General features: G+C 36.7%; 1 protein-coding gene across 1 annotated transcript in view; it reads right to left on the reverse strand.

The window, feature by feature from the left end:
- Positions 1-18856, reverse strand: part of KIF6 (kinesin family member 6) — a 144310-nt gene that overhangs the window by 52696 nt on the left and 72758 nt on the right. The gene's annotated exons all lie outside the window — the stretch shown is intronic.

An 18856-nucleotide genomic window follows, 5' to 3' on the forward strand; every position in this document is an offset into this window, starting at 1 on the left:
GGAAGTTGGTTGTTTGCTTCTATTTCCATGGTGAATTGTATTTTGGGGTGTAGGTTGTTGAGATGTGTGAGGAAGTTGTCCAGTTTTTCTTTTCCATGTGGCCAAATCACGAAAGTGTCATCAACATATCTAAGCCAGAGTTTGGGTTTGTGTTCAGATTTGTCTAAGGCATTGGTTTCAAAATGTTCCATGTATAAGTTTGCAATGACAGGAGAGAGGGGTGATCCCATGGGTGCTCCTTCTATCTGTTTGTATCTTTGTCCATTATGGATGAAATATGTGTTGGTTAGGCAGTGGTTGGTCAGGTCTAGGATGTGTTTAGGGGGGTTGTGTTTCTTCTGGATGGCTGTCAAGGCTTCTTTTATGGGCACCTGGGTGAAGAGGGATATGACGTCGAAACTCACAAGTAGGTCACTGGGTTGTAAGTTTTGTTTCTTTATTGTTTCTATGAAGTGGAGTGAGTTTTGTACGTTTGAGGTGATGGATTCTGCGTAGGGTTGGAGTTGTTTGGCGAGGAATTTGGCAAGGTTCTGGAGAGGTGAGCCTATGGAGCTGACTATGGGTCTGAGTGGTGTTCCTTCTTTGTGTATCTTGGGGAGTCCATAGAGTTTGGGGCATCTGGAAGATTTCTCTCTGGGGATGATTCTTTGCTGGATCTCTTCACTGATGGCAGAGGCTTTTATTTTGGATTTGGTGGTTTTTTCCAGGTAGGTGGTGGGGTCTGTGTTTATAGGTTTGTAAGCAGGGTCTTGGAGTAGGTTACAAACCTATAAACACAGACCCCACCACCTACCTGGAAAAAACCACCAAATCCAAAATAAAAGCCTCTGCCATCAGTGAAGAGATCCAGCAAAGAATCATCCCCAGAGAGAAATCTTCCAGATGCCCCAAACTCTATGGACTCCCCAAGATACACAAAGAAGGAACACCACTCAGACCCATAGTCAGCTCCATAGGCTCACCTCTCCAGAACCTTGCCAAATTCCTCGCCAAACAACTCCAACCCTACGCAGAATCCATCACCTCAAACGTACAAAACTCACTCCACTTCATAGAAACAATAAAGAAACAAAACTTACAACCCAGTGACCTACTTGTGAGTTTCGACGTCATATCCCTCTTCACCCAGGTGCCCATAAAAGAAGCCTTGACAGCCATCCAGAAGAAACACAACCCCCCTAAACACATCCTAGACCTGACCAACCACTGCCTAACCAACACATATTTCATCCATAATGGACAAAGATACAAACAGATAGAAGGAGCACCCATGGGATCACCCCTCTCTCCTGTCATTGCAAACTTATACATGGAACATTTTGAAACCAATGCCTTAGACAAATCTGAACACAAACCCAAACTCTGGCTTAGATATGTTGATGACACTTTCGTGATTTGGCCACATGGAAAAGAAAAACTGGACAACTTCCTCACACATCTCAACAACCTACACCCCAAAATACAATTCACCATGGAAATAGAAGCAAACAACCAACTTCCCTTTCTGGATGTCCTAATCTACAAAAAACCCAATGGCTCCCTAGGACACACCATCTACCAGAAAAAAACACACACCAACCGCTACTTAAATGCACAATCCCATCACCACCCTGCACAGATCAACTCTGTAGCCAAGACCCTCATCTCCAGAACCAAACGCCTAGCCGACAAAGACCACCTGAAAACTGAATTACACAAACTCACAAATGTATTAATCTCCAATGGATTCCAAAGAAAAACAATCACCAACCTAATCCAAAAGGAGACTCCCCCAAAAAACCAAGATACAGAACAGGAAAATGGCATCGCCCTCCTCCCTTACATCAAAGGCACCACAGATAAAATCAGCAAAATTCTCCACAAGCACAATATCAGGACAGCCTTCACCACTGACCAAAAAATAGCCAACATCTTAAGAAACCCCAAAGACAAAATCCAGCTAGAAAACCAAGGAGTCTACAAAATACCATGCAAAATCTGCCCAGCAATATACATAGGGCAAACAAACAGGAGAATAAATGCACGCATCACAGAACACAAAAATGCAGTAAGAAAAAAAGAAAAAACTTCTTCCCTTTTCCAGCACCTTAAAGCTACAGGACACGAAATCAACTCTGAAGGAGCCAGGTTAATCTCCAAAACAGAGCACCTCCACAAGAGAATTATCATGGAAGCCATCGAAATAGAGAAACACCCCCACAGCATGAACAAACGTGATGATACCTCCCGCCTACCAAACATCTGGAAACCAGCCCTAGCCAACAAACGAACACCACCCACCACCCAAGCCGTTAAAATACAAAACAACAATGCACACACAACCTGCACCAATCAGCACCAATCTACCAATCATGATACAACCACACAACCAATCATTCCACTTACTGAAACAAAGCCACCACCCCATCCCCTCCCACCAAGACTTACAGAAAGACGGCAGCTCCGTTCCCATTTTAAGCCCACAGCTTGAAGATGGCAGGTGTGATCCTGCCGAAACGTTGCAAAGACAATCTCAACCTTACACGGGAAAAGACCCGAATACAACAAAACCAGCATACCTACACCCGTGAAAATCTACGAAAACATATATATATATATATATATATATATATATATATATATATATATATATATATATATATATATATATATATATATATATATATATATATATATATATATATATATATATATATATATATATATATACCCTATGTTTTATTATATAGCTATTCATAATTCAGTGCAACTCTAAGTGGAAAATATATGCTTCATTGTTTACTGTGAATATACTGTATGTTCATTTCACTGCCTTAGTCCAATGGTAAAAATTTTGGCACTGTATTGGAACAGACAGGAAAACCACAACAACAATGAACAATAGCTTGGTTTACATACTATGCTAAGCTAGGCTTTGCGCAGTTGTAATTTTTTACCAATTATATCATAATTGGTTGGATATGAATATAGTAAGCCTTAAACCAGTGGCCTGGTTTATGTGGGTATGCTGGCCATTCTGGGAGCTGAAGTCCACATGTTTTAAAGTTGCTAAGATTGAGAAACCTTCTTTAAACTATAACTTAGAAATTCAAATGGCTGGATTCACATATCCTAACTCAATATTTCACAAAATGAAGTAATATCAAAAGATCCCCTTCCTCAAAAATTCTTTCTGAAGAGCCTAAAAAAAATTGGAATGCAAAACACTGTAACCCTTCCACAGTCATATTATGGAGAAAGGATTTGGGTTGCCAGTTCAACATTTATGTCTATGCTGGAAGAGAGAGTACCAAGAGCAAAACAGCCTCCCAGTGTTTTGCAGTTTAAAGAAGCTGACTTAAGGCAAGGAAATTCTTTCTTTCCTCCTTGATTTGGTAAATGAGGGGCAGTCACTTGCTCATATTTCAAGGATAGAATTCTATAATTATTTTGATATATATATTTAAAAATAATGATTACAAGTAAGTGTTAGATTTATTTCTTGTTCACCTCTATTCAAACACACCATATTATGGCATAACACACTTTTTTTCAAAAGTCAGTAAAATATGTATGCTATATGTTATTAATTTATTGTGCTATAATACCAACAAAGTTAATATAAGAGGTGGAAGTGAAATGGAAACTACATGCCATAATAAAAATACCAAACAATTTAATTTAAAATATTTCTTTCTTTCTTATTTTTAACAGGCATTCATTCTATCAAAGAAACATTTCTCATATAAGAGAAAGAAAAACTTTGGGTATAACTCTAAATATGGCCATTACACCAACTTCTGACAGCTACAGTAATTTGGCACAACAACAGCAAAACAAATTTGTCCTACCACAAAGTGAAGAAAGAGTCATACTCACTATGCTATTTAATATGAAACAGACCAAGGAAGTTGGCAGCAGTGGGAGTTTGAATGGAAAGTGTGCAGGAATTGAGGAAAGGAAACACAGAATATATAAGTAGCTTGATCCACAACATCAGAATCAAAAACAGTCTGTCTAGACCATGGACAGAAACCCTATTTGGCCTGGGAGCTATGACCCACTTTAGACCTTGTCCTGTGGGTTTGAAGAAGCTTCAAAGAGTGATGGCCATCTGGGTCCAGTTTTCCATGGTCTAAGGATTTTCTTGGAGAAAACTCAGGTTAAAGTTAAAAATAGGCATAGTTCACCTTTCAGAAACAATGATAAAAAGCACACATTTTGTATTTTCTAATGACACTTCCCTAGTAATAGCTCATAGTAATATATATAATGGATCAATTACATTTTTCCTGTCCCAAGACAAGAAAAGTCCAAGTCATAGCTTTGGATCAGTTATTAGTTATATGTTTATTATTTTATCTCCTATTTAAGCATTGGAACCCTACATTATATCACCTACCAAAGCCTTTAAAGAATTCCATTTGCCAAGACCAGCAAAATTTCTCATACTACATGCTAAGCCAGTTGCTCTGTGGAAAAGGCACAGTTATTTATTTCTTTGAGTCCTGCTTTGATTCAGCTAGCGGATTGGATCATAGCCCATCAGTTCTGTGATTCTGCATGGGTCCAAATGAGCAATAAGTTTGTAAATAACTTTTTTTCCACAGTTAGATGGAGTGCATCTGGACATTGCTTTCAGTTGTTTATCATATCTCTTTCTGAATTAAATACAGAATTGGCCCATTACCGAAGGTTCACTGTCCTTTAAGTCAACTGCATATTCATGCTGATGCGGGCAGGCTAGTCTTCATCGGTCTGCACGAATCAACATGTGATCATCTGTTTGTATTTTTATTATTTTTAAATCATTTCTAAGGAATGTCAGAAATTAAAAAAGCATTGAGTTGATAACTCTGAGCACCAGAAGACTACTTAGAAGATTACTTTAACCAGTGTTTAAAAAAAAGGCATTGAAGGATGTGTTAAACCAAGCACTACATACAGTATTGTAAAAGAGAATCATCTATTAGATGATTAAAAATCTCAGAAAATATTTTTTGAGCATTTGAAAGCCACAGGGTGCCTAAACAACAAAGCAAAATAGCTGTGAGGGGATTTTCATTTTTTTCCCCCAGAGGCATTTTTAGAGGAGAAGATGATTCTTCTCTGCTAAATCAATTTGGGTGTCTACCCTGTAGTTGTTGTATTGTCTCAAAATGCTAAGAAACTGCACTATCTCTTATTGAAATGAGTTAGATGTCTGGGCGGGGGAGGAGTGGAGAACACTTGCACCACTTACAGTCATGGAGCCCCAAGTTATCCATTTCAATCTATCACAGAATTATAAAGCTTTTCTTAACAGACCAGAAGTCTAGTTTAGCTTCTTCACTGTTTTACTACTTTCTCTATTTTACAATTCCACCAATTCCTGCTTACACGCAAATGGTATTTCTTGCAGCTTTTCCAATGTACTATTGTCGCTACTTTGCCATGCCATTGTTTGTAGTCAATCTGCGCTGCTGCTTCTTCTTCTTCCTCTTCCTCTTCTTCTTCTTCTGATGTTAATCTTTGGTGAGATTCACAGCCTTTGGGGCTGGTTGGTAGCCTAACAGCTCGAATCCTAACCAAGCACCTAGGAACTGTTAAGGTAACATCGGAGGATATAAGTTGTTACAAGTAGGGTAGTTTTTTGTAGAGTCAGAATGTTCAAGTCAGGTAAATTTAGAATTTCCAAATAGCGAGGTAGCCCTTTAGGTATTGCTCCAAGGGCTCCGATTACAATTGGGACAACACATGATTTCTTTTTCCACAGTTGCTCAACCTCAATTTGCAAGTCCCGGTATTTTGTGATTTTTTCTTGCTGTTTATCTTCAATTCGTACATCACCAGGTATTGCAATGTCAATGAACAATACTTTTTTATTTTCAATTATTGTTTTTTTATATATATATTTATTTTCAAAACAAACACAACACATAAAATCTTTCTTTTTTTGCATACTGTAGAAAGTGTGGTTACAAAAGGTTGGTTACAAAAGGCTTTCGTTCATCTCTTCCACAGTCATCAAGCATAATTCATATTCTCAAGTGTTTAAACTCAGATATTTATACGTTACCATCATCATACCTCCATTTACATTTGACTATAATTGTTTAAACGTCCTTCATCATAAAATATACCAAAATTTAATACATAACCACATACTAGCATTTCATTTACTATTTCTAAAATCCTCCAATAACACTGAATCCTTATGTCCTATTTTAGCTAAACATCCATAATATTCAATAACAAAATTTTATAATCCTTCTTTCCAAATCATTATTTGCAATTTACATTCAATTTCCTTATGTTGTACCCATACTTATATGTATATCTTATTATCATTATCCCTCCTTTATTTAACTATATCTTATGTCATTACATTTCCCCCCTAATATTCAAAACTTAACTATATCTAATTTTGTTCTTTTTATTTATTTATTAATCTTTATATATAATCCAAGACGGTTTCAAATCTTCCTTTCATGGGTACCATTCAATATTCATATCCCTTTATTGCTTCTCATGACACTACACATAGTATACATTATTATCATTATCAATTATTTATTTAACTATATTTATTGTCATTAAATTTCATTAAGTTTAACTAGTTTTATATTATACTCTTCCATCTATCAACCTATATCTTTCCAGTAGCAAAACAGTCTCATATCTTCTGCCATTTGTGGTGTCAGTCCTCTAATCATCTCCTTAATCAACTTTTCAATTATTGTTGTCAGGTGTGTTGTAGGCCAAGTGCCTGTCAGTCTGGATTCTGAAGTCCCACAAGATCTTGCCTTTCTCATTCTCTAAAACCTTCCTAACCTGATGGTCCCAGTGGTTTTTGCTGTACTCAAATCCAAACTTTTGGCACAATTTCCAGTGAATAATCTTAGCAACACGGTCATGGCGTTGTAGGTAGTCAGTTTGTGAAATTTTGCTGCACCCGCTGATCAAATGGTCGACTGTCTCATCTTTCTCATTACAGAGGCAACATTTGCTGTTGGTGGTAACATGTTGAATTTTTGCCTTCATGCAGTTTGTGGCTAAGGCTTGTTCTTAAGCTGTCAAAATAAAGCCTTCTGTTTCTTTTTTCAGTACTCCTGATCTTAACCAGTTCCAAGTTAGTTTTTGGTCAGCTTTGCCTTCAATACTTTTCAAGTATTCGCCATGCATAGCTTTGCTTTTCCAATTTTCAGCTCGCTTCTCAATTACTTCTTTTTTATATTCAGCTTTTAACTTAGTTGTCTTCAAAAGGCCTCCTTTATTTACTTCCTTAATCATTGGTTCTTTACTTTTCTGGATGTTGTCATTCAAGCTGTCTTTCTTCTTCCACAGTCTGCTTTACTTGTAGGAGTCCTCGACCACCCTCTGCTCTTGGTAGATACAATCGGTCAACATCACTTTTAGGGTGCAAAGCATGATTCATTGTCATAAGCTTCCTTGTTTTTCTGTCCAAATTGTCCAACTCGATCTGGGTCCAGTCAATTATTCCTGCAGAGTATTGAATTACAGGTATAGCCCAGGTATTTATGACTTTTATGTTGTTTCTTCCACTCAGTTTGGACTTTAATATCTTGCGAATTCGTTGAATATACTTAGCTGAGGTTAATTCCTTGACTTTATTATGCATTAAGTCAGAGGCCTCTAAAATCCCCAAGTACTTGTAGCCTTCTTCTGGTTTTACTGCCTTTATCATTTCTTCATTCTCAAGTTGTATTCCATCATCTTCTAGGACCTTGCCTGCCTTGGTTGCCATTGTTGCACATTTGTCAATTCCAAACTGCATACCAATGTTTTGGCTAAATTCTTTTGCGCTTTCAATTAATACATTCAGTTCAGCTTTTGTTTCACCAAACAGCTTCAAATCATCCATGTACACCAAGTGTGAAATTTTCAGTCCTTTTTTTGCAAGTTTGTATCCACAGTTCACCTTCTTCAAAATGGTTTCAGTGGTAGCATTGACAATATAAAAAGTAGGGGTGAAAGGGAATCATCCTGGAAAATGCCTCGTTTAATTTCAACTTCACCCAGTTCTTCTCCATTAGCCATAAGCTTTGTTTTTCAGAGATTCATTGAAATTTCCATGAATTTTTGTTTGTTGCTGCTAATGCCAAAGATTTTCAGGCAGTTCTTGATCCAGCTGTGGGGAACTGAATCAAACATTTTCTTATAGTCTATCAAAGCCATAAACAGCTTGGTTCATCTTTTCATTGAATTCTTTAGGATTAGCTTATCAATCAGCAGTTGGTCCTTTGTTCTTCTTGAATTTTTGCAGCATCCTTTCTGTTCTACAGGAAGCAAGTCATTTCTTTCCAAGTATCCATAAATTTGGTTTGCAATGATACCAGTAAGGAGCTTGTATATTGTTGGCAAACAGATGATTGGCCTATAGTTTCCAGGGTCCTTTCCTTTTTCTTTATCTTTTTGGATCAAAAATGTCCTTCCAGTTGTCATCCATTCATCATTGTCAGGTGTTTTTAAGATCTGGTTCATTTGGGCTGCCAATCTTTCGTGCATACTTGTAAGTGCCGTTAGCCAGAAACCATGTAGCTCATCTGGTCCAGGTGCACTCCAATTCATCACTTTTCTTGACTGCCTTTGCCCCATTTCTTTTGTTATTTTCACATCTTCCATTTTATGCACTTTAATAGAATCCTCAACCTGCTTGATCCATGTTGCATTTCTGTTGTGCTTCTTGTTGTTTTCCCACAAATTCTTCCAGAATTTCAGAGCCTTCTCTTTATCAGGCTTTTCATTTGTTGTTACTCCATCTCCACTTTCTAAGCTCTTATAAAACTGGTGCTGATTTATTCTGAACTGTGAGTTTTCCTTGAACTGAGTTACTCGATTTTCATACTGTTTAATCTTTTGAGCAATGGCAACAACCCTCAGCTTCAGCTCTTCAATTACCATCGAAATCACCTTAGTCTCCAAATTGTATCTTGCTTCATGGCTGCTTTTGACCTGCTTGTTCTTTAGCTGACCTTGCCTTAAGTTCTTCAAGTTGCTCAAGTCTCCATGAAATTTTTTGAACTTCAATTCCAACCGAATTTTACATTTAGGCTTCCCCTTCTTGCCTCTTGGGTTCCTTTGTATTTCCAAACCCAATTCTTTGGTGGTTATGAAGGCTGCTGCATACATCAGCTAGTTTGTTTCAGCTAATATAGTGGTTTGAATGGTTTGAACAGCTTCATTGACCTTTTTTAGTACATTTCTCAATTATTTCCGGTTCACTTGATTCAGCTTTGGCAAACGTGTTCTTTCAGCATCTTCCATTTGATACTTTATTTTCTCAGCTAATTTTCTTTTTTAAAAAAGAATTTTATTGGTTTTTAAACATTTATAGGGAAGGGTAGGTGGATATACAAAATTTTTTGGCAGCTACATCGTGCTGAAAGTAGAAATCTCTCCAAATCTCACAACTTTTACAGAAAGAAAAACAAAAGATCAAAGATAAGCAAAAACAGCAACTTATTATACATTGTATCAACCATATGTTCAATCATCTCTTTTACCACTTTCTAATATATCAACAATTACAATAATATTTCAAATACATTTATTTTTGTGACCTGAGTCTTTTCAGTATTGTTCCCTCCCCCTTGTCCCCTGGCGGAGCCGCAGCCCCTCCCTACCTCATATCTTTATATTATCACCTTTTCCACTACCTCTTATAGTTTCATCCTCTAGGAGGGAACTGTATTTTTTCATGAAGGCCTCTGCCTCCACAACTGAATTAATTCTAATTGTATTTTCCTCCCAGAGAACCAAAATTCCTTCTTGCAATAACCATCTAAACCAAATTCCTTTCTTATATAATTTCTTTGATAAGGACAAAATACTTCCTCCTCTTTTTTCTTATTTTTTTTGGAATTTGTTTAAGAATGGCAATTTCTTTATCTTTATATTTTAATGGTCCCCCCCCCCTTTGGGCTCCCAAAACCTCATCCCTCGTGGTCTTCCTAAGAATTTAACATGGACTTCCCTTGGAACATTATGTGTTCTGGCATATTCTGAATTGATTCTATAAACCAGGTCCATATCCCACCACAACTATTCTTTATCTCTCTTAATGTATTCTGCTAAGATTGTACACATAATATCCTTAAGGTCTTCATCTTCTGTCTCAGATAGGTTCTGGAATCTGAGAAAAAGGAACATTCTTTCAAGTTCCATTTTTACCATGAAGTTTTCCAGTTCTCTATTCCCCTTCTAAGTCGCCTTCACCTCCTCCCTCAGCCCAACATGCCCTCCTCCAGTATTCCAACCATCTGCTTATTTTCTATTGTTTGCTGCTGTGCATCTCTGAGCTGCTCTTTAAAATCTGTCAGTTCTTTTTTTCAGTTCTTCCTGTCCCTTTATAATAGCCTGAAACATTTGGGCAACTGATAAGTCCTTTGTGCTCTCTCCAGCCACTTCTTGTTATAAGAATGATAAAGTTTTTGTCTGTTGGGTCGTTGGGCTAGATGCAGAGGAGGCAGGCGCCTAGGCTGCTTTCCCCAGCGGTGGTTTTCTGGGCCCCATTTGTTAAGATCAGGGATAAACGAGGAGGCAGACAAGCCCAGAAGTGAATGTTAATCCTCAGTCACAATTCCAAGCCAGAAGAGAGTCAAATAATCCAAATCCTGAAAGACCATAAAACAGGGGAGGCTCCAGAAGTCCTTCGGGAGGTAATAGTAATATAAAGCCAGAAATTTCTTCAAAGGTAGTTTCAAAAGGCTAGTTTCATTTATTAGAGCAAAGAAGAAGAAGGGAGTGAGCCATCTTGTCTCCGCCTCTCACAGGGAACCAGGGAGCAAAGCATTCAAAGTTTCCATAAGGCTTTTAAAACAGCTCAGGAATCACTTCTTGCAATTGTGATGTAAATCTTTCTCATAGTTAGTACAAGTGGGTAATTCAATGTTTTACTCTCTTACTCCATTCTGAGATCGAGAGATAGTTCAAATGCCGCTTTAACTGAGGGGGATAAAAAAAAACCTCCAATCTTGCAATTTCAAATAGATTGAATCCACAACTTGCAAATAGCTGTTGCTCATCCATTAAATGGTGTTAAAAGAGATTAGGGCAAACCTCTCAGCTCCAGCACTTCACTGCAACTTCTGATTGATTATTTCCTTCCGGAATCCATTCGGCGAAGGCGCAGGCAGCCGACAGCTACGCCATGCGCCCCCCTTCACTCCCTGGCTCTTGGGGCGAGACTGGACACCCCCCGATGGCGGCTGCCGCGTCTCGGGGCTCCAGCAAGCCGCCCTATGGCAGGTGGTCCCTCCAAGACCCCCTGTGCTCCCTAAAGGAGCCCACCAGAGAGACGAGCAGTGGACAGCAACGTCCGCCTCCTCCGGGAACCGGAAGTGATCTCATTTTCTCAGCTAATTTTCTCAGCACTATCTGTTGGTGCTTGCTCTTCAGTGCTTCCTTGTTCTTTATCTTCATCCATTTCAGCAGCCTCTTCCTCCCTTTCTTCCTCAGTTTGCTTTTGAGTCTGCAAATCATTTTTGTTGTTACACTTCTTTCTTGGTATATTCAAACTGTTAGTTGCTTTCTCTTCGATTCCTGTTAATTCTGCTGTAGTGAAAAATTTGTGGCTCAGAATTACACGTCGTTGGTCCATTAGCCTTTGTTCACTGATATCACAGTCCGTGTGGTTTACCTTCCAAATCTGATACATTCGTTTTTGAAATCCACATTTTTCTGGCTCTGACTGATAGTAAGCTTCCATAATAGAGATGTTTTCTTCCCTAGTCCAGATTTTTTGCTTTTTTGCTTTTTTCCCCAGTAGCTTGTCAGCTCCATGCCCTGGTTGCCTAGCAGAGGGAGCTGAGCCCTGTAGCTCATTTTGCGCAGAATGCCCAGGAGTCATGGCATCCTATTATTATTATTATTATTATTATTATTATTATTATTATTATTATTATTTCATTAAATATGAAACTCAGTGAACTGAACATTCAAAAATGCATCACAAATACCATTGACTGGTACTAATGGTTGATACGGGTTGCTGCCAGCTTCCTAGGTATCAACCAGGTATCTTCTTAAAATATACAATGTTCTAAGTAATTCAATTCAATTCAATTCAATTTATTAGCGCTTATAGACCGCCCCCTCTCCCGAAAGGGACTCGGGGCGGTGTACAGTCCATGTCAAAGAACAAAATTAAAACAATTAAAATTACTACATGGAAAATATATATATACAAATATAAAATGGATAGATGCATAAGAGGAGGATAAAAGATGTGCAGGACTGTATTGCTAATAAATAATTAAAATAAACAGACATTAAGATCCCAATACCCAATAAAATTAAGACTATAGAATAATACCCTTAAAAACCAGTAAAATATAAATGCCAGGAGATAGGCGTTGAAATTATGCCAGGCCAGCCAGTCGAAACAGGTGAGTCTTTAGTTTCTGCCGGAAGGAGCGGAAGTTTTTTGCAGTTCCGCTGGTGTTATTGCAGGAAGCTGTAATTTCTTGATGTATTTTGTTAAATTCTTGGACATGATGCCAAGTCCCCTGATGACAATGGTTATCACTGTCACATGTTTCATCCATAATCACGTAGTTTTGATGGCCAAGTCATTATATTTCATTATTTTTTGTAGATCTTTTTCTTCGACTCGGACATCTCCAGGTACAGCGATATCAATAAATTGTATGCTTCAATTTTCGACAACTGTGATATCTGGCATGTTGTGTTCTAAATGATGATCTGTCTATATTCAAAAGCCCCACAAGATCTTCACCTTTTCACTTTTGACAACTTTTTCTACCTTATATTCCCATGACTTTTGGATACAGGTAAGTCAAATTTTTTACATAATGACCAGTGGATTAGTTTAGCAACTCTGTCATGTCTAGCTTTGTAATCAGTTTGCGTGATTTTGCTGCACTCACATATTACATGTGAAACAGTTTTGACTTTGTCATTGCAAAGCCAGCAATTTGGATTGCTGGTGTTTTTTTGAATCTTAGCTTTCATGGCATTAGTATGTTCTTGAGCAGCAAATATTAAACCTTCTATTTCTTGATGGTTTCCATCTTAAGCCATGCTTATGTCAAGTTGTTATCACATCTTCCTTTTATATTTTTCAAGTGCTGTCCATGCAAAGCTTTGGTTTTCCATACATTTAATTTGTCATCTAGCTATTTTTCCTTATATTCTGCCTTTGTTTCTGTTGTTTTAATAATGTTCTCCATTTTCACAGCCTGCAGCAATTTGGTACTTTGGTTCACATAGTCCAGCGATGGCAAACCTTCTTTGGCTTGCATGCCACAAGTGGGGGGAGAGCAGGGGAGTCGTGTGCGAGCGTGCCACACCCATAATGCAATGCGCAACCCCCTAGTGCGCATGCGTGCACAACACGCAACCCCCCCATTTTTACATACTTTTTTTCACCCTCCCCAAGCTCCAGAGGCTTTATAGGAGCCTGGGGAGGGCGAAAAGAGCCTCCCCCGCCCCACCCGGAGGCCCTCCGGAGGCTTCAGGGACCGTCCGGAGGCTTCCCTGAAGCCTTCGGAACGCTTAAAACAACCCTCCGAGCAAACCGGAAGTCTGTAATGGCTTTAATTATGTTTCCAGCATTCAGTTTTGATTTTAATATTTTGTGGACCTCCTGATGTATTCCTTTTGCATGGACTGTTTGACATTTCCATTCAAGATGTTATTTGTAACCATCATCATTTATTATCTCTTTTATTCATTAAACATGAAACTCAGTCAACTGAACATTTAAAAATGTGTCACAAATATAATTGACAGGTATTATTGTTGTTGTTGTTGTTGTAGCAGTAGTAGTTATTTATACAAAGGTGAAATCACAGTTGCCAGTTCTTTAGCTGATGTTCGCCTTCATATGCATGTAGCATCTAGCAAGAATCTAGGATGTCATCATGTATTGGTATAGTGTGTGGATCCAAGCAGTGGATTTTGAAATTGATAGATGAAAATTTTGTGAATGCACATATTTTCTAAGTGTTGTCTACATTTTTTTTCAATGGCACCCATTGTGTCAATAATGATAGCCAGTTGATGCCATAATCTTTTCACTTGGGTTTTCAGATCTTTATACTTTGTGATCCATAATTCTTTGTCTTCTATCTACCCCTGGAATTGCGACACAAATTACCCATATTTTCTTCTTTTCAGCCTAAATCTGGTGTGTTATTTATTAGACTTTTGTTCTCTATATATATGTATATATGTCATTATCATCATCAGCTTTGTCGTCAACATCACCATCATTTATCCATTGCAGGATAAAGGCCTTTTCCGCATGTTTCCAACCAATACGGTCCAGAACTTTCTTTTGCCAATTGGGACTACAATACTTGCTGATGTTGTTGATCCATCTTTTTTTAGGTCTCTTTCATGGATGCTTTTTATCAAGTGGGATCTTTCTATGACTGCCTTGATCCATCTGCCATTCATCAGTTCTTCTTGCTATGTGACCAGCCCATTTCCATTCCAATTCTTTTACTCTCTTTATGATATTGCATACTTTCATTTGTTCTCTAATCCATGTGCAGGTCTTTCTATCTTGTCTTGTGATACCAAGCATGTGTCTTTCCATGGCTGTTTGTGCCACTCATAACTTTTGTATTGATTGTGAGGTTAGTGTCCATGTTTCATCAGCATATGTTAGCACACACTGATCAAAATTTTTTCCCTTCAGACAAATGGAGAAGTTGTTCTTGAAAATACAATAAAGGAAATTGGGCAGCATGTTAAATATGATTGACAGGCAATTGGCAAGTTAAGCATAATTTTCAAGAACAACCTCTCCCTATGTATATATGTATTTGTATTTCAGTGCTGTCCTAAATCAAGTCACCATGTGATTGGACCCAATTTTACAACTATTTTTTATGTGACCATAAAGCAAATCAGTGCAGTTATTAAGCAAATCACATGTTTCTTAAATGAATTTGGCTTCCCCAAATGACAGGCAAAAAAGGTTACATGTGATGATAGGATGCTGCAGCTGGTCATAAATGTGAGCCTGTTGCCAAGTTCGAATTGCAATCAAATGATTGTGGTGGTGGCATGACAGTCATAAGGACAAGTAAGGGATATAAAGCATGTTTTCCTAAGCCATCATAACTGGACTGTCACTAAACAAAATTAAGGGCTACTTGTAGAGAACAAATATTGCCTTTTTTTAAAATGACAAGTTCCCAGTATCAAAATTGATAGCTTAGCAGGAGAGAAAACATCACTGTTGCTTTACTATGCAAAACATATGTTTATATCCTACTTTTCCATATGCACAATACACAATTGCTTAGAGTGATTAAAAGTATACATTAAAGAAATATAAGCATAAAAACAACACAATTAAAATCAAGACTAGCTATCATTAACATAATTTCAATCACAAGCTAAGGTCTATATACCCTTAGCTCACTCACCAAGCTGATGGGAGTAATTGCTAAGCAAATTAGACTTTAAAATCTGGGCTTCTTTTCATATTTTTAGATTTCTGCAGCTGAGAAAACTGAAAGTGTATCAGCCCAGCCACAACATCTTCACAATTTAATGTTTTCTTTTGTTTGGCAGTTCATCCTAAAACTCTGGGTAAAATCAAGTTCTTAGTTGTTGTGCTTGATAGCAATAGTAGACCAATTCTAAAATTAAAAAAAAAAATCTATGAGATGGTAAGCAGACTTTATCACTGAAATGAAAATGAGGTAATCACATATGCCAAAGGTTACTGGATTGAAAAACAGTAACCTTTGTATTGCAGGAAAAGGATTTATATTATTTGTAGTTCATTGGTCGGGGGGGGGGCAGTTCTGTGGAAAAGCTGCCAGTTATATGAGATTAGTGACAGAGTTTCTTTAAGTCTTTTAATTACTATTTTCTTAGTAATAAAATAACTAAATACAATCACCATTTAAGGTTTGAAATATGATTACTTTTAATCAGTATTTCTGAACAACAGGCAAACTACCACATAGAATTTGTCACATAATCAGAAGTTGATATTCTTTTTTAAAAATTAAAAATATACATTAAATACTTTTCAACACAATTTGTTAACAGTGCTATCCTATATATGACTCTCAGAATTAAATTCCATTGGGCTACATGGGGTTTAGCTAAATTATATAGGATTGGCCTTTATTTATCTGACAGCCATTTGAGCTGCTTTTATACTGTGTAGTCTCAAAGAGGCTCAGTAAAATTTTAATAACCAAAACCTACAATAAGACACAACAGTATGAAATACTTCTGTTCAGGGCTCTAGCCAGGTTTCCAGATAGTCATTGATATACAGTAGCTATTTGACCTCTTCCTCTGCACAGCTTAGCTTTATGTGACTGCTAAATATGTTCTTCATTCAAAGTTCTCATTGCAATATTCTTCCCCTTCTTTCTTTCTCCACACACTCTTTATTTCTAATATCGCATCTTTTATCATTGTATCAATTTTCTGGCCAATTCACAACCAATAAATGGAAGTAAATTGTATCAAAACCCACATTACATAAAATGTAATAATCCCAGAGTCAAAAGAAGATTATTTGAAATTTGTTTTGTAGGATTCTTGAAGGCATTTGGATTCTCTTGTTTTTGAATTATCCCAACTATATTTATTTTTCAATAGAAGAAAATATGTGTAGTTCAGGGTTGAACTGTGGAGTCCTTGGTGCTCTCTGAGTTTGGTTTTGCTTGCAGACATTTCATTGGCCAACTAGGTAACATGTACGTATGCTGAGAGTAATGTGGGATTTGCTCTCTGTTTATATACAATAGTTTGCCCTGCCAGTGTTGGTCTAGATGTGGTTTTCTAACTAGTAGTTCCTTGATTAGTGTATTGTGTTCTGCTTGATTATTTGTCTGGTGTTAATCCCTGTTTATCTGGGAGTTGGCTGCTGGAGAGGACCTGTTCTGCATTTTTGTGTTGTTGTTTCTTTCTGAGATTTTTTATGTCTCTTTTGAATGGTGGTTTATTTCTATGTATTTATTGAGGTTTATTTTTGTCACTATATATATTTTACTGGATATGATTTAATTTTATCTAATTAAAAACTGCCTCACAATATGGAAAAGAACAAAAAAAATACAAAAAAGATTGGGATGTAATCATTTGACACAAAAACATGTGCAAAAATATCAAATTAGGGGATCCATCTAGTGTAACCCAGGCCTGGGAGAACAACTAGGTCTCCAACATCTTTGAGAATGTTATGGATTGGAGCCCCATATATTTTGGGAGGGATTGCATACCAAAAGACAGGTATCATAACTGAGATATTAAATTTATGTATAGTGAGTAATACGAAGATTATATAATGGTTCTATTTCCCCTAAAATAAATCATCAACTTGTTTCACTATTATTGCACTGAGTTCTGCTAGATTAAATCTAATAATGATTGTAGCTGTAGACACAGGGAGGTCTAATGAACACATTAGTTAAAGTGAATATTCTAAACAACTTAATGCCTTTGAGAACAAGGGGAAAATCTCTCTTTATTTCTTACAATGGACAAGTTCATTATTTATTTCTATATGATCAGAATTCAGAGTCCAAATAATAATTTGGGGACCCTCTTTCTATAGATATCCCTGTTATTAATACCACTGGACATTTCTACAAAATACATTTCCATATACACGTCTGTACTCCCCTTGAGGTAACCTGAAAATTCTTATTCTCTGCCATTTGTTTGATATTTCTTTCCATTCATCCACTTACATACTACAACAGCTGCATCTTATTTTCATGATCCCATGTCTCTTTGCTTCATTTTAACGCATGCTTTCATTTGAGCTTACTTTAGTTATTCAGCAAAGACAATATTACTAACCACAGTTTTTAATAAAAATATTTCTGCTGAAGTTTTGCATACCAGGTGGATTTTGAAAAAATAATACAAAAGGCCTACAAGCCCCAAACAGGATATTAATAGCAGGTGAAGATACCTGTGATTCATTCTTTATTATTTCTTTCCATCAGTCTCCTTCACTGATATGTAAGAGAACAAGTATTAAATCAGTAGTCGGTTAAACCAAATTGAAATATATCAGTTTCTCAAAGCAAAACAGGGAATTTAAGGAGATGAAGGAGTGGGTCTACATATTAAAAAACTGAAGAAAAAGTCATGCAATGGGGAAAAATTGAGGAATTAAGATAGAAATGTAAGGAGAAGAACTAATGTGTTCCCATTTTCCTTTAATGGTTTCCCAATTATTTATGATAACTGAAAATATTGTGATATCTGTAGACAAAAGACTAAGTTTTATATAGTGCTACAACAAGTTTCTAGTCAATGAATTTGCACTTCTTCTATACTATTGCTATTAATATAATAAATGGAATGATGCAATTGTACTATGTGGTAGTAGTGGCATTCTATATAAATGAGGAACATTTATTAAATAAAGAATGAATTGGTGTACATTCTTATTGACTCATTAGGTAACCCTATTTCTAGGATTCTTGTTTTAACTGAAAGTTTGGAACAATTATTTATCTTCCCTTTTACACTCAGCTTCAATTAAAGCATTAATTGATTTTTTTTGCACAGAATAACAAGAACAGATGTTTCCCTTAAAGAAATTAAATAATTTTATTAATTAAAAATTATTTGCACTGATTTTTTTCCACTTCTGGAAGGTTTAGCCAATTAATGGAATAAATTTCATGTTCATATTGAGATACTAAGTAAGTTAATGAAATACCTTACTTAATAACAAATTAAAGAACAAGATAGAATTTTTTAAAACAGTTATTTTAGGGGTGGGGATCATGTTGCCTGGATTTCTCCAGTTTTATGCTTTTGTCTAGAATGCATTTCCAAAAATATTAAGTTACATTTTGAGTACTGTGAAGAACTTTACTTTTTTTTATATCTTATTCTTTAATATAATTTTTAT

This window comes from Natrix helvetica, assembly GCF_964273705.1.
Source record: "Natrix helvetica genome assembly, chromosome: 2".
Classification (NCBI taxonomy): domain Eukaryota; kingdom Metazoa; phylum Chordata; class Lepidosauria; order Squamata; family Natricidae; genus Natrix; species Natrix helvetica.